We start from the raw sequence: 17,210 nt of genomic DNA on the forward strand, positions 1-17,210 counted from the left end.
CTCACATGCGTGGGCTGGGTTCAATCCTCAACACCACATAAATAAATAAAATAAAGGTATTGTGTCCATACAACTAAACATTTTTTTTTATTGAAAACCTAGGGCTGGGGATATAGGTCAGTTGGTAGAGTGCTTCCCTCACAAGTACAAAGCCCTGGGTTCAATCCCCAGCACCACAAAAAAAAAAAAAAAAAAAGAAAAAGAAAATTGAAAATCTACATCCATACAAAAGTTCACACATACATATTCATAGCCAGGTTATTCATAACAGCCAAAGGTAGAAGCAACCCTAATGTCTATCGATGGCTGACAAAGGAGCTACAATGGGATATTATTCAGAGTTAAAAGGAATAAGGAGGAATCTGTGGCACAAACCTGTAATTCCAGCTACTCAGAAGGCTGAGGCAGGAGGATCACAAGTTTGAGGCCAGCCTGGGCAACTTAGAAAGACACTATCTCAAAATAAGAAACAAAAAGACCTGGGGATGTAGCTTGGTGGTAGCGCACTCCTGGGTTCCATCCCCAGTATCCTTTAAAAAAAAATGTAGCTATCCTTTAGCTTCAGGGAATAGGTCACATAACAGAAGAAACTAGGTGAACACATTTAAAAAAACATTTGAGCAGGGTGTGATGGCATGCCCCTATGATCCCAGTGACTCTGGAGGCTGAGGTAGGAGGATCGAAAAGTCAAAACCAGCCTCAGCAACTTAGCAAGGCCCTAAGCAACTTAATGAGACTCTGTTTCAAAATAAAAAATAAAAAAGGCTGGGGATGTGGCACAGTGGTAGAGCACTTACGTAGCATGTGTGAGTCACTGGGTTTGATTCTCAGCATCACATAAAAATAAATAAATAGATAGATAGATAGATAAATAAATAAATAAATACAGGTATCATGTCCATCTACAACTTAAAAAAAACCTGGGATATTGCTCAGTGGTTAAGTGTGCTTGGGTTTGATCTCTGCCCCCTCCCCTTAAAAAAATATATATATTTTTTTTAAGAAGTGAGCTATGGTAGCACATGTCTATAATCCCATTGATTCAGAAGGCTGAGACAGGATTGAGGCCAGCCTGGGCAATTTAATGAGACCCTGTCTCAAAAAACAAAAAGGACTGGGGATGTGGGGATGTAGCTCACAGGTAGAATTCCTCTGGGTTCAATTCCCAGTACCACCAAAAGAGAGAGAGAGAGAGAGAGAGAGAGAGAGAGAGAGAGAGAGAGAGAGAGAGAGAGAAAGAAAGAAAGAAAGAAAGAAAGAAAGGGCTGAGTAGCGAGAATCTGGCAAAGCCAAGGAGTTACAAGCATGTTCTGTGTCTGCAGGATATGGACGAGTGACCAGATGGCTGTGCAGTCATACAGGAGCCACTGACCATCGTGTTGACACATTGAACCCAAGACCAGTCATGAAGATGAGAAAAGCTATCCAGAAAAACTTCTTTGAGGAGGTGGGAATGGAACTGGAATGAGACTGGGAGGACTTGGGTGGAGCCAGGGACAGGTCAGCACCACAGCCTGGGGCAGCTTAGAGGTGTGACAGCTAGCAGAGCTGGCAGCAATAGAGGTCACTGAGCTGGGGATGGCACGCTGGTTCTAACTCGCTGCCCCAAGCGAGTTCCAATAGGTGCTTTGCTCCAGTGATTCACAAACAGCAGCAAAAGGTCAGAGGAGGCCTGCCCTCCACCTCCCAGAAACTCCCGAAGCCCCGGAGAATAGAGATGGCCTGCAAGACTGATCCAGGGACCTTCCAATGTCAGATGGCCAGACATCCTCCTGATGTAGCAGGGGAGGCACAGGGACAGCAGCTTCTTGGAGCTGAGGTCTCCAGGGCCCCTCCTCCAGCCACCAGCAGGCTGAAGGTGGGGGAGGTGACTCCCAGAGGCAGGCCTGAGCCTGCAGGCCCTGCAGCTGGGGCACACACATTGGGACTGGACTGTGTTTCTCTCCTTCCACCCTCTTTGCCCCCAGCCTCCTGGGGGCGGGGTGGGGAACATGTCAACAATATAGCACACATCAGGGATCAGAAAGGGGGCTGTACACACACATACACACACACACACACACACAGGCACAGGCACACACAGCATCCTTGCATATCATATAGAACCCAAGAGAAAGGGACTGGATGGTAGTTATCACTGGCTGTACCTCCTCGGGACCAGCCATGTGCCAAGGGATTTTCATGCATTGTCTTATTCAATTCTTAAAAGAACTGGAGATTTCATAAAGAAAATGAACTTCAGAGCTTAAGGCAGAGACTTAACCAAAGGTACACCCTGATAGTAAAATCCCACAAAGCCAGGCTCAATGCCTGGAACAAGTCCCAGTAACCAGTCCCAGGCGGGCAGCAGCAGAGCTACAGTATTTTTCCTCTGGGGTCCCCACTCCCATATTCTGCATACAACTCCCAGGGTGCCAACCCTGTGTGGGGTGAGTTCCTGACCCACACCCATCCTATCAGCTGCATGGTGATCCTTTCAGGAATGAGCTGGTACCCAACTCTGGTCAAGGAGAGACAAACTTAGGATCTTGCTGGAACCCATGAGAAAAGTAGGCTGGGAGGTCAAGGGCCTATAATGTCATGGTCTCCCCTTAGGAGGTGCTGGTGTGGTGAAAGTAAAGGGAATGCAGAGGAAGCTTGGCTGAGAGATGCAAGCCAGTGTCGGCACCCCAGACCCAGCTAGCCCTTAGCCCTCGCAATTACAGGATGTGTTAAGTAACTGTCTTTGAACCCAGGTCTGACTGCTGAGCTCCCGCCCCTTTCCCTGCCCCAGGCTATACCCGTAGAGGCTACTGTAGCTCCAGAGCTGGGTCAAGGCTACAGCTGGGTCCGCTCCTCTCTCTTAGGCCCTGGAAGTAGGTGATAGATCCTCTCAGCCCCCTCTTAAGGCAATTCCATGTTTCCATTTGACCTTCAAAGTTGGCATCTGCTTGCAGGAATCCATCTCTCTCCTCCTGGAATTCAGTCTCCAGATGTCAGATCCAAGGCAGCGGCAGCAGCGGCCCATGGCTCCCCCCAGAGTGAATCAGCCACATTCCAAAGGTGCAAACACAGACGCCACGCCCGCCCGAGGCAGCCTGGGGCTGCAGACTTCCTCCCCAGGCCTGGCAGCCCAGCACCCCCTCCCCTCTTGCTGTTTCCCAGCCAGACCAGGCTGTGGGCTTCCTTTCCAGAGACATTCTACTGGCACTGGAACCCGCAGAGAGCATGCTGCCGGGCCAGAGAAACTCTGGGCCTATAGGCTGCTTCCCCAACACCAGCCACTGACCCCAGCCTGGACCACTGTGCTCACAGCTGTTATCAATATACATGGGTTCATTCATTCAGCAGGTATTTATTGAGCACCTACCACATGGGGAACAAGATACAAACAAGCACAACCTCATAGAGCTCAGTTGAGCAAGAGAGTCACGCAAAACCAAGTCCACAGACAGAAAAGAATTCTAAGGGGGAAGAAACGGGCTGACAGAGGACAAAGTGACAAAGGGAGGGTTATGCTATGGGTGGTGAGGCCTGTCTTGATTGGGGACATGCCATGTGAGTTGAGACCTTGAAGGATGAAAAGAAACCTCCTCCTTCCAGTCACTTCTTGGCGATCCTTTCAGGAGAACCATTGCAGTATTACCCCTATGTACTGCCTCCCCGCACTTAGGAAGTTCTTTTTGTTTATTTCTTCTTCTTCTTCTTCTTCTTCTTCTTCTTCTTCTTCTTCTTCTTCTTCTTCTCCTCCTCCTCCTCCTCCTCCTCCTCCTCCTCCTCCTCCTCCTCCTCCTCCTCCTCCTCCTTCTTCTTTTCTTCTTCGTACCAGAGATTAAACCCAGGGGTGCTTAACCATTGAGCTACACCCCCAATTCTTTTTTATTGTTTATTGTGACACAAGGTCTCGCAGAGTTGCTTAAGTCCTATGTTGCTGAGGCTGGCCTCAAACTTGGGATCCTCCTGCCTCAACCTCCCAAGCCACTGGAATAATTCAGACTTTGATTATGCCTCAGTATATAGTTCAGTGATTTTCAGTATATTCATGATGTTGTGCATCTATCACGACAATCAATTTCAGAATATTTCATCATCAAAAAAAAAAAAAAACCCTGCTTAGAGTCACTCCCTATAGATTAGGGGCCCCACCATCCCCTAATCTATTTTCTGTCTTTATGGATTTTCATATTCTGGACATTACATATAAAAAGAATCACACAATACCTAGTTCTTTGTGGCTGGCTTCTTTCCTTCAGCATGTAACATGAATCAGTGCTTCATTTCTTTTTATGGCTAAATAATATTCCACTGTGAGAACAGACCTCAATTTGTTTATCTCTTCATCAGTTGATAGACATTGTTTCTGCTTTTTGGCTATTAGGAATAATGCTGTAATAGGTATTTCCATACACGTTTTGGTGTGGATATATATTTTCATTTCCACCTAGGAGTAGAATTGCTGGGTCATCCGGTAAGTAGGCTTAAACTTTTTTTTTTTTCTTCTCAGTACTGGGAATTGAACCCAGGACCTTATGCATGCTGGGCAAGTCTCTACCACTGAGCAACACCCCTGGCCCCTATGTAACATTTTGAGGGTCTGTCAGAGGTTTCAAAGTGGCTTAGGATGTCCTCCCCAAAGTGTGTCAGTGTTGCAATCCCTCCAAATCCTTTACAACACTTTGTTTTTGCAGTACTGGGGATTGAGCTCTGGGCCGTGCACATGCAAACACTCTACCCAGTCCTTTTTAAAAAAGAGTTCCGCTAAATTGCCCAGGTTGCCCTTGAACTTGCCATCCTCCTGCCTCAGCCTCCTGAATTGCTGGGATTACAGGCATGTGCCACCAGGCACGACAACACTTGTTTTTTTGTTTTTATTATAGCCATCCTCATGGGTATGAAGTGGCATCTCCCTGAGGTTTTGGTTTGCAGTTTGCCTCAGGAACCTCAGTGCTGAAGCCAGTGTCAGTGGAGGAAGCTCGTGGATCTTTGGGCCTCAGCAACACTATCCAAACCCTCTTCTTCATTCCAAACCCAAACTAGGTGAACTGTGGATAATGGAGGGGAACTTGGTGAGTATGGACAAGCTTGTGAGCGCTTCTAGAGTCTGATATGGCCTGGGTTGGGGGGGACCCAAGACCCAGTATAACATGGTGGCTTCTTCCAGGTGATCCATCTGCTCTCAAACTGGCTTGTGTGTCAGGGTGCCCAACGGCAACCCCATTCCAACCCTGCCTACACTGCCCGTTTGGCCGAGGACCCCAATGCCTCCAAACCCTCTCTTAAAAAAAAAAGTAAAAAAAGAAAGGGTTGTGCTGAGGCTGTGGCTCAATGGTAGAGTACTCGCCTAGCATGTGCAAGGTGCTGGGTTCGATCCTCAGCACCACATAAAAATAAATAAAGTTGGGCTGGGGATGTGGCTCAAGCGGTAGCGCGCTCACCTGGCATGCGTGCGGCCTGGGTTCGATCCTCAGCACCACATACAAACAAAGATGTTGTGTCTGCCAAAAACTAAAAAATAAACACTAAAAATTTCTCTCTCTCTCTCTCTCTCTCTCTCTCTCTCTCTCACTCACTCTTAATAAATAAATAAATAAATAAATAAAGTTAAGGTTAAAAAAAAAAAGAAAAAGAAAGAAAGGATTTTAAGATAGGGGTTGGGAGCTCAGGTAGTGGAGTGAAACAGTTTGGACCCAAAACCCATCTCTGTGACATTAGAGCTGTGTGTTCCTACTCAAAGCACTTGGTGTCCCTGAGCTTCCCTCTTGCCATCTGCCAAAGAGGCCTGATGATCTACCTGAAGAGAGTTTTTTTTTTTTTTTTTTTTTTCTGGTGGTGCTGGGGATTGAACCCGGGACCTGTGCATGTGAGGCAAACACTCTACCAACTGAGCTATATCCCCAATCCCTCAAAGAGAGGTTTTGAGAATTAAATGCAATAATACAGATCAAGCAATATTTTGTGCCAACTTTTAAGGACCAGGTCATGTAATGTCCTAATGCCATGTTGGTCCTCACAATACATGAAACAGGACCAACTGCGATGTCAGATCCAAGAAACCAAAACTCAGGCCCTGGGGGTGCTGCAGTTCAGAGGCAGAGCACTTGCCTAGTGCTCGGGTTCCATTGCCAGCGTGTAAAAGAAACAGACCCACCAGGGCTCAAGGAATCTGGCCTAAGGCTGGTGGGGGCAAAACCCAGAACTGAACTAAACTCCACCACTGACACTGGACAGGAGCTTCGGCCCAGTGCTGTGAGGACACTAACAGGTGTAGGAAAGCCAGGTAGGTAGGTCTCTGAAATGTCACAGCCAGGATGATGGGTCAGTCCCAACCCCTCCAGCTCATGCCCTAGACACAGTGCCTGGCCCATTGTGGGGCCCCAGCAAAGAGGGACAGCCATCGCAGGGTTTCTGAGACCCCTAGAGAGGGAATGACTTGAGGTGTTCTTAGGCGAAGGTTGAGTGGGCCATGTGTGGGTGGCGGTTGGAAAGAGACAACCCTGAGACTGTAGGGCTCTGGGACAGAACCCAGTGGAGGGAAGGGCTCAGGTGCTGGGATGTGGAACGTGATAAAAATACATGTAATTTTATCAGGGAAAACAAAACATAAGTCAGAAGTTCCTGGCAGTGAAGCCTGGTCCCTCAAGGATGGTACTCTTTCCTCTCTCAGCAAGAATAGTGAAGAACCCATATCCCTGGGCCTTTCAAGGGTGACAGGTGATTTAGATTTCTGTGACTCTGACTCTATCTGGAAGGGCTCCAGAGGGCTAGCCCAGGGGAGATTCAATATAGCCCCTAAAAATGCAGGCATAGTGTGTCCCAAACATCAGGCATAAATGTTGGAGACTCTTGAAGATGGGAGTTCCCCACACTTTGCCCCCCCTTTAATATTTATTTTTTAGTTGTAGTTGGACACAATACCTTTATTTTGTTTATTTATTTATTTATCTATTTATTTATTTATTTTTATGTGGTACTGAAGAGTGAACCCAGGGCCTTGCACATGGGAGGCAAGCGCTCTATCGCTGAGCCACAACCCCTTTTAATATTCATTTTTTAGTTGTAGTTGAACACAATACCTTTATTTATTTATTTTTATGTGGTGCTGAGGAGCAAACCCAGGGCCTCACACATGCTAGGCGAGCACTGTACTGCTGAGTCACAACCCCAGCCTACACTTTGCCCCTTTGACAGAGGAAAAGTTTCAAGACAAGGAGGTCCCAGGATATCAGTGATGCTTGATTTCAAGGGCCACCTGCAGAGGAGGAGCTGGAATTTAAAGGAAAAGCCAGTTGCTCTGGGGCCTCAGCTGAGAGGAGGTCACAGTGTGAAAAGGACAGTAAGGGACAGTTTAGGACACAGCACAAGAGGAAGAAAGCCAGCATACAGTTCAGCAGTGACTGGGTGACCTGGGGTGGCCTACTCTTTTGAGAAACTTGGCAGGGGAGGGTTGGAGACAGGGCCATGGCTTGAGACATTTATTTTAAACAGAGGAGAAGCTCTGGCTGATGACAGTGCTCTGCAGAGATTGGAATGCGTTTAAATTCAGTCATGGAAAACAATTACACACACCAGGCTCCAGGCTGCTAGAAGGCTCCGGAAGGGGTTTCTCTTGGCTGCCTGGCTGGGAGGTCCAGGACAATGGTTTTGAAGGTTTATTCAGAGGACCACGTGTACTATAATCACTTGAGGAACTTGTTGAAAACACAGATCCCTGGGTCCTGTTCTGGACTTTCACCATGCCCTGTCCAAGGACCCACTGGGGCTCCAAGCCTCAGAATGTCACCAGAGAGGTAGGGACTCCTTAGAGGGAGACAGACAGTTCAATGCTTAGCAATGCTCAGCTCAGCTCGACTATTTCCCACCAGTTGCTCATCTCATTCCACTCCCCTCTCTCCATGACTCATACGGATGGTCTTGGGTCTCTCTGAGACTCCTTGGGGATCCCACTACCTCTCTACCCCCAGCACACAACTCATCACGCACCAGGATAGTGCTATAGCTCTAGTTGCCCCTTCAGCTCAAGGTCAGAGAGATCTCAGGTACTCAGGTGGAGTCAGGCACCCAACATGCCCAGCTTTAAGACCAAACTTCAGCCAGGCATGGTGTCCCCATCTATAATCCCAGCTACTGGTTCCAGCTATACTTGTGCCACTCTTGAGAGGGGCTGGCTGACCCACCTCAAATACAAAGCCCAGGTATTGTGTGGATGAGAAAAGCAGAAAGTGCCTGTCCCCTTTGGTCACTGCCCCCCATCTGCCATGTCTACAACTCCCCAGTGTGTGTGGGGAGTGGAGAAAGAGGTCTGTAAGTAAGGGACCCACCAAGCTTGTGCTCTAGTGTCAAACAGTTTAGATTTGAACTCCACCCCTCCTACTTCACAGCTGTGTGCTCTTGGGAGAAACATGTAACTTCTCTGAGTCTCCTTCTCAAATGAGCCTGATAATGAGTTCCATTTTGGTTCTGTCCCATCAGTACCTCAGACTTACTGGTGATCTGAGGCAGGGGCTCAAATAACAGCCCACTTCCCCAAAAGAGGGCTGGATCCTGCTTCCTGACCCAGCCATGTTTTACATCAGAGCCTAAAGACCAGGATAGGGAGCTGCACCAGGCTGGGGAAGGAGTGAATTCTAGAAGACTCACCATTCCTGTGCCCTTTAGTGACCTCAGACCAACCTTCACAGGAGGAAAACACTTCTTCCTCCCCTCCTGCTGCAGAGAAGCCAGAAGAGCTATCAGCACCCAGACTGGCACTCTGAGGCCCTTCCACGCTCAGGACATCAGGAGAGGAGTCAGTGGGTTTTGTGCTTTTACCTCTCCAGGCCTGGAGGATGACTGGGTAATTCTGCCTGTCTGCAGTTGCTGGTGGCAGATACAGCCAGCCTGGCTGAGACTGCTTTGTTACTACTTCAGAGATAATCAGGATACTAGCCACACCAGGCTCCCTGATCCATATCCTCTTCTACTCTCTCCCCAAAGTACCTGCTCCAGAGCCTGGAAAGGTGACAAACACTTTCTCAGACAACAAAATCATCTAGTGGGAGAATAGACCTTTGCAAAGGCTCTGCATGCCCTTGCTCTATGTACTGATTTTCAGGGTGTGCAGGCCAGCTCTGAGGGTACCCAAGAGCAAAAAAAGGCCCTGCGAGTCCATCCTTCACCTCTGGAGGTCAGTCCCAACCCTTTGGGAGGAAAGGGAGGACCAGGTCCTGGTCAAGGCCGTCCCACTCCGGTCTCATAGGCATTTAAGGCAATGACGTCAGTATCGGGTTCCAATGCAGGTCTGGCCACTTCCAAGCTGTGTGACCTTGGGGAAGTTATTTAACCACCCTGAGTCTGATTTCCTCCCAGATAATGGCAGTGCCTATCTCCCACCATCCCCAGGATGAAATAAAAAAGATGTACAATGCCCTTAGCATGTTGCCTGGAACCTGCTCAAAACCGTAGGCCATCATCATCATTACTCCATCCTCTTTTACTCCCCACTTCTTTTTCTCCACCTCTGCCATACCAGCAGGTTTCAAAGCACGGCTGCTCTGGTTCCCTAAACCCGGAATGCTCTTTCTGGAAAGTATTCGTTAGTTCCCTGTATGGCTGGCTCTGTTGCTTCCTTCAGGTCTTTACTCAATCAGCTTTCCCAGTGACTCGCTCCCCTGCTTACGTTCTTGCCTGGGTCCTTATCTGAGAGCCTACACGTTTCATTTATTAGTCTCGCAGGTGGCTCCTGGTGCCTGGAACGCAAGCTCCCCGAGGACAGCTCTGTTCCACTTTTCACTCGAGTCCCCAGCACCGGGATGAATGACGACAACACAGACGTGTTCCTCTGCCGAGGAACCCGGGGAACCCAGGAGAAACAAAGCACCGCGACACCTGCGCTAGGTTGCGGGCGTCTCCAGCCAAGCGGCTGCAGCGCGTACCCGCGAGGTCACGTCCGGGGCGCGCCGGCCGGAAGGAGGCCCCGCGCGGGGAGGGAGGGGCGGGGCGCCAGGACCAGACCACGCCCCTAGAGCCCGCAGCGAAGGCGGGGCTACCCTAGCCGAGGCCGCCGGGCACTTCCGCTCCCCACTCGGCTCATTCATATTTATAAGGCGGGTGAGGGGCGGGGCCATGCTGGTCCGCGGCGCCCCGCCCCTGGGCCTGGGATCCCGCCCCGGCGGAGACTCGGGCCCCAGTGGGGCGCCCCCGGCTTCCGCCCTGGGGAGGGAGTTTCCACTTGGTCACGACTCAAAAATGTGTCGCGCCCGTTCCTCCACCCTCACGTCCCTGCTCCGGGAGGGTGGGGGTCTCCTCCCTCTGAAGGCCGGAGGGGCGGAGTCATGTGAGGGACGACTCCTCCTGGGGGTGGGTCTGTAAGGATGCGAAGCAGACCCCTCCCCTCACTCCAAGTTGGTGCCTGTGCTAAATTCTCATTTTCTTTTCCTTTTTTAAATTTTGGTGTTGGAGATTAAACCCAGGGCCTCGCGCACGTGAGGCAAAGGCTTTACCACTGAGCTACATCCCCAGTCCTTCTAATTTTGAATTTTGAAACAGGTCTCGTTAAATTGCTGAGACTGGGCTTGAATTTGCAATCCTCCTGCCTCAACCCCAAAGTCTCTTCTCTGCGATTACAGGTGCGCTCCACCGTGCCCAGCCCCATCCTCATTCTTCTTCTTCTTCATCATCATCATCATCATCATCTTTTGGTACTGGGGATTAAGTCAAGGGGCGCTCTAGCTCTGAGCTACATCCCCAGCCCTTTTTATTTTGATTTTGAGACAGTCTCCCTAAACTGCCCAGACTGGCCTCAAATTGTGATCCTCCTTCCTTAACCTTCTGAATCGCTGGAATTACGGGCCTGCTCCACCACACCCACCCCATTTTTGAGACAGAGTCTTGCTTAACTGCTGAGGATCTTACTAAATTGCTGAGGCTGGCCTTGGACTTGTGATCCTCCTTCTTCAGCCTAGTCCTTGGATTTCAGGCACATGCCACATTTTTTTTTTTAACCAGGGATTGAAGCCAGGGTCCTTTACCACTGAGCCACATCCCCAACCCTTTTAATTTTTAAATATTTTTTTTTACTTGTAGTTGGACATAATATCTTTTTTTAAATTTTTTATTATTTTTTAATTGTAGATAGACACAATATCTTTATTTATTTATTTTTATGTGGTGGTGCTGAGAATCAAACCCAGCGTTTTCTATGTGCTGGGCCCCCGCTTTACCACTGAGCCTTAACCCCAGCCCTCTCATTCTCATTTTTTAATATTTATTTTTTAGTTGTAGTTGGACACAATACCTTTATTTATTTATTTATATGTGGTGCTGAGGATCGAACCTAGGACCTCACACATTCGAGGCGAGTACTCTACTGCTGAGCCACAACCCCAGCCCTCATTCTCATTTTTTAAAAAATATATTTTTAGTTGTTGATAGACCTTTATTTTATTTATTAATATGCGGTGCTGAGAATCGAACCCGTGCCTCACACATGCCAGGCAGGTGCGCTACTGCTGAGCCCCAGACCCAGCCCTCATTCTCATTTTTATAAACATAATAGTTCTAATTTCCTTTTCTTTCTTCTTTTTTGTGGGGGCGGTATCAGGGATTGAATTCAGGGGCACTAGACCACTGAGCCCATCCCCAACCCTATTTTGTATTTTATTTAGAGACAGGGTCTCACTGAGTTGCTTAGTGCCTCGCCTTTGCTGAGGTTGGCTTTGAACTGGCTATCCTCCTGTCTCAACTCCCACCCCCAGCAGCAGGGATTACAGGCCTGCGCCCTTGCAGCTGGCTCCTGAGCGCATCTGAGTGCTTATTCTTTATTCCGTGTCAGGTGCTGTGCCCTTTATAGAAACTACCTCTTTTAAGCCTCCCAACTATTTGAATGAAGTGTGTATAATGTTATATCTAGAAGATCAGAACAATTTAGTCACTTGACCACAATCACACAGCTGGCCTCATACTTTTCAGAGGGGATTGGTGCTAGTCTACCACCCTTTAGGAAAAGAGGCTTCCCTAAGGTCATCCTGTCTTACTGGGTGTGGCTGAGGGGTGGGTCTCAATGGCCCAATGCCCTGAAGAAGGTACTCACAGGAAAGCAGCAGGGAGGCAAGACAGGCTGCTTAATACAAAATAAAAACACTGGAGCCCAGTGACAGCAGAACATGATACCTGTCCCTGTGCACCTACACAGTTCTTGAAGGGGCCCAGGGACTCCAAAGGCAGTACAGTCTGCATGGATGTTCCCTCTCTGTGATGTCACTCTCCCCTGAGCCCAGAAGCTGCATCCTGCTTTGGCACTCAGGGACCAGTCTCCAGTCTCCCCTAAACTGAGTATTTCAGTCTCTCTAGAACAGGTTTTTTTTTTTTTGCATGGTGGGGGTACCAGGGATTGAACTCAGGAGCACTACTACACCATTAAGCCACATCCCCAACCCTATTTTCTAGAGACAGGGTCTCACTGAGTTGCTTAGCACCTCACTTTTGCTGAGGCTGGCTTTGAACTCTTGATCCTCCTGCCTCAACCTCTTGAGCCACTGGGATTACAGGCCTGTGCTACCAAGCCTGGCTCTAGGACAAGTTTCTTAGGGGTCAGGTGAGACCCTCAAGGTGGATATGTCCCAAACCCACAAGACCCAGCCAGGCCCTCAGGGCAGAGGCTCTTTTCAGCCTGAGTCCTGTGAGTAGGCTATATCGTATACACCAAGCCCACCTGGATCAAACCTTGAAGACCTCCTTTTTCCCTGGAGCAGGGCTTGAGATGCAGTCAGGGCTGATTCCCAGAATAAACACCCCGCCCATAGACAGCCCCAGCCCTGCAGGCTCAACAAGCCACCACCAACCAACAGAGAGAGCTCCCAAGGCCGCCAGCTCAAGGTTAATAAGTCATCCTGACCTCACTCCCTCCATCACTCTTCCTGTGCCTGGGCCCTGCTCGCTGTGGGTTGCAGGTTCATTCATAACAATAATAGCTATCATTTGTTTTCCTCTATCTCCCTGCCAGATGATGGTGAAGCCTTTTTTTTTTATTTTTAATTTTTATTTTTTGGGGGGTACCAGGGAATGAACTCAGGGACACTTGGCCACTGAGCCATATCCCCAGTCCTATTTTGTATTTTATATAGAGACAGTGTCTCATTGAGTTGCTTAGCGCCTCACCATTGCTGAGGCTGGTTTTGAACTCAAAATCCACTGGTCTCAGCCTCCGGAGCCGCTGGGATTACAGGCATGCTCCATTGCATCTGGCTTGGTGGAAGTTTTTTCAACGAATTCTGCACCGAGCCTCACACAGCCCTGTGGTAGGCTCCCTGAAGATTGATACTTCAGGGCTGCGGTTGTAGCTCAGTGGTAGAGCACTTGCCTAGCACGTGCGAGGCCCTCGGTTTGATCCTCAGCCCAATGAAAGGAAAAGTAAATAAATAAATAAAGACATGTGTCCAACTACACCTTTAAAAAAAAAATAATTGATATTTCACAGCTAGGGAAACTGAGGCTCAGAAAGGTCAGAGAGCTTGGCCAAGGTCAAGAGTTGGAACATGAGACCTGCTACCATTTATCCATCCTGGTTCCTTTGTCTGTGTCTGCATCATGGGTCTTAAGGCTCACTTCACTGTTGCCTTGTGTCTTTCATGCTCAGCTCAGGCTCTGAAAAGATAGGAACTGTCCCTACACCTCTGATTTCCTGTTGGACCTAGCACTGTGTTACTTAAGAGCCATTTACTAAGCTCCTACTTTTTTTTTTTTTTTTTTTGGGAGGTGCTGGGAATTGAACCCAGGGCCTTGTGCAGGCTAGGCGTGCACTCTACCAACTGTAAACTCCTACCCTGTACAGGACACTTTCCTTTCATTGGGCAGGTACATGTGTGTGACGAGTGAGTAGCATTTCCTCTGGGTCCTGACAGGTAAGGGGTCACCACTAGATCTCCTCAAAGGTATGGGTGGGGTGCCTAGCCCAGTGCACAGTATGCCTTCAGTAAATGTTGAAAAAGTTTAGGGCACCAAATTTAGCCACCAAATATACCTTTCAGTGATATTTAGGAAGCTTTTCTACGTGCCAGGTCCTGTGCAGGACTCTGCAGGGGGAGTGACAGGGCAATGTCCCTAAGTCTTTTTCCTTGGGGAACTCTCAGTCTAAAAGGGTAAACCATCCTCCTGCCAAGCAGCCATGTTCTGAGCACACAGGAAGGATGAATGCTCACAGCAAGGACCCCTGGAGAGAGAAAGCCCTGGGAGACAGCAGGAAGGGTGGGCATTCCTCCTTGCCCACCTTTCACTAAGCAGGCAGAGAACTCTGAGAAAACAGTTCAGAGGCCAGCCCTCTTGGGTGTCCCCCACCTTGCCAGTTATCTGATGCCCAGGGAGTCAATGGGTCTGAGAATGCACTTTGGAATCAGACATTAGGCCCACTGAGATTATAATCTGCACCATGCCTCCTAATGGTGTATAAAACCATGGCTACCTTAATTTCTTTCTGCCTCAGTTTCCACTTCTGTGAAATGGGAATAATAATAGGCCCCATCCTCAGGGCTATTGGGAATATAATGAAAAAGTCCAACAGAGAGAAAGAATTGGTCTGGCTGAGGATGAGGGGATTCTGGTTGGGTCAGCACTACTGAGTTCTTTCTTTACTCTTATTGGTTTTATAGGAACCAAACAGACAAATTTAGGGGTTTTCTGGTAGCTAAGGAGACACCAGTTGGGTTCTGGAGTTGGCCAAGCCATGGGCCAGGTCTAACATATAGCAGTGGTTACTAATCTGTATTGCGTGTACCTCAGTTTTCACAACTGCCTCAGAAGGAGGTATTATATTATTTGTCATCCAAATGCTGTATCCAGAGAGAGTGGGGATCCCAGGTCAGAGTTCTCCCTGGGAACAAGTACAGAAAAAAACAGACTTGGAGATATGCCCTCCAGGGTAAAGTCCCTTTTTTCTTTCTATCCCTCTCTCTCTCTCTCTCTCTCTCTTTCCTTGTACTACTGGGAATTGAACCCAGGAGTGTTTTGTCACTGAGCTGCATAGTTTTTTTTTTTTTTTTTTTATTTTTTATGTTGAGACAGGGTCTTGCTAAATTGCCTAGGATGGCCTCAAACTTGCAGTCCTCCTGCCTCAGCCTCCAAATAACTGGGATTACACTCACTCCTGGATGAAGTTTCTTGTAGCCAAGTCTCCCTCAGCTGGGGTTGTTGGCAGTTTATCCACACCCTTTCATAGTACCTAGCATCCTTCAGGCACTGATAAGCATCCTCTACGCTGTCAGCAATTGAACTCAGGGCTCTTGCATGCTAAGCATGCATTATGCCTCTGAGTTAAACCCTCAGCCCCTCAATAAACATTTAAAAAAAAAACATTTATTTTTTAGTTGTAGGTGGACACAGTACCTTTATTTTATTTTTATGTAGTGCTGAGGATCAAACTCAGTGCTTCGCACATGCTAGACGAGTGCTCTACCTCTGAGCCACAACCCTAGCCCTCAATAAACATTTAAAAAAAAAAATATTTTAGTTGAAGATGGACACAATACCCTTTTTTCTATTTATTTATTTTTATGTGGTGCTGAGGATTGAACCCCGTGCCTCACAAGTGCTAGGAAGGGCTCTACACTGAGCCACAACCCCAGCCCTTGATAAACATCTTTGCTATCAGATTTAAGATAGCCGGTTACTGTGTACCTTTTTCGGTGCACCTCGATTCCCGCGGGCTGTTGCCCTGCCTGGCTAAGATTCCATATTGTGTGACCAGGTGGGTTTAGGGCCGTTGTCCCGGCCGAACCGCAGAGGTTCCCGACGCCGGGAGGGGGCGCTCTGAGGCCCTCAGTTTAGGCCCCTCCCGACTAGTCCGCTGATCGCGAGTCGGCCCTTAACAGTAGTACCCCGGCTAGACGCTTTAGTTCCCAAAGCTGGCCTTCCCCTGGGTCCATCTGCCGGCTAATGTTTAACCCGGCCACACTCCACCTTATCCACACTTGGGAAACGCGGGGCGGGGGGAGGTCACCTCCAAATAGCTGCCTTACATCTATTGCTCCCGGTAAACGGGCTTTCTTAAATCCCTTTCATTTATCTACCAACAGGTCATCAGCACCTACTGCGTGCCCAAATAGGTAATAAGCACCTACCTAGTATGTTTCTTAGCACACATATGAGCATCTATTATGAATGCACCCAACCAGTTATGAACACCTACTATGTGTCCGTTTGTTCACCATGTCATGAGCACCTATGATGTGCCCACCTGCACACCAGGTCAGGAGCATGTGCCAAGCGCTATGCCTGGTGCTATGCCCAAGTACTTCAGGCTCTGGCGGGCTACAGTGGCATCAAATGCACCAACGAAGGCAGAATTACAACCAGGATGCTGAATCTAAAGTGTCTTCTGGTCTATTCAGGGCCAATTGTGAAGCAGGGTTGGGCAGCAGCAGGAGGGCTGTTTTTGAACCACAATTTGTCACCAGACAAGACAGTGGCAATAAGATACTGGGCGGGGGCTCAGGATTAGCCCAAACAAAACACTCAAGAACACAAGTCTGAGGCAACGTGAGGGGACAGAAAACTGCTTAGTGGCTGGGCGCAGGCTTTCTCACTCGCGTGTGTCCACTCATGGTACTTACTAATAGAGAGGTCCAGGCGGGATCGAGGACCTCGCAGCGTTCAGAGGCTGGGGACCTAGGTTGTCCCAATTGCTGTCACCAAGACAGTGGAAGCCCGGATTGTTCTGATCCGGGCCTTGTCCTTATTCCACCGTGAAGTAAACTGAGGCCAAGGGGAAGGCAGGGACCCTCCACGTCGCATGGGCGCGACGGGCCGAGCAAAGCCTCGAACCCGGTTTGCGTCGTTTGGAATCGGGAGCGGCCTTTGCTTGTGCGTTCCTGGAACTGGGCTGGGCGGAGAAATCAGGGCCTGCGGAGAGGCCTGCCGCCTTCCCAGCTGCCCGAGGCCGCGGGGGGCCTGGCCAAGGTGACCCCGCAGGAGGCGGCAAGGGTCCCCGCCCCCTCGGCCGCTGAGATCTTCTCCATCTTCCCGGTCTTCGGGGCTTTTCCTCTGGGCCCACGCGCCCGCCCCACTCCCGGGCTTCCCCGAGGGCGGGATATCTCGGTCTCTCCCGCCCCCCCCCCCAGGCCACCTCCGGGCCGTGTCCTAGCGCTGCCCTCGGGCCGGGGGCGGGGCCGCGGGGGGGGCGAGCAGGACGAGCGTCTCGGCGGCGACCCGGGCTGCCTCCCGCCCTCCCGGTGCCCGCTCCCGCGGCCGCCCGCCCTTCCTCC

At 49.4% G+C, this 17,210-nt stretch overlaps 1 protein-coding gene across 1 annotated transcript in view; it reads right to left on the reverse strand.

Moving 5' to 3' along the window:
* Positions 1 to 17,019, reverse strand: part of Tfap4 (transcription factor AP-4) — a 39,648-nt gene extending 22,629 nt beyond the window's left edge. The window contains exon 1 of the mRNA XM_046444214.2: positions 16,560 to 17,019. The gene's annotated coding sequence lies outside the window, so the exon portion shown is untranslated. The remainder of the gene's footprint in view (positions 1 to 16,559) is intronic.
* Between the last annotated feature and the right edge of the window lie 191 nt (positions 17,020 to 17,210).

This window comes from Marmota monax, unplaced genomic scaffold (assembly GCF_021218885.2).
Source record: "Marmota monax isolate L192 unplaced genomic scaffold, Marmota_monax_Labrador192_F-V1.1 WCK01_AAM20220418_F8-fsc00035, whole genome shotgun sequence".
In the NCBI taxonomy this organism is placed as follows: domain Eukaryota; kingdom Metazoa; phylum Chordata; class Mammalia; order Rodentia; family Sciuridae; genus Marmota; species Marmota monax.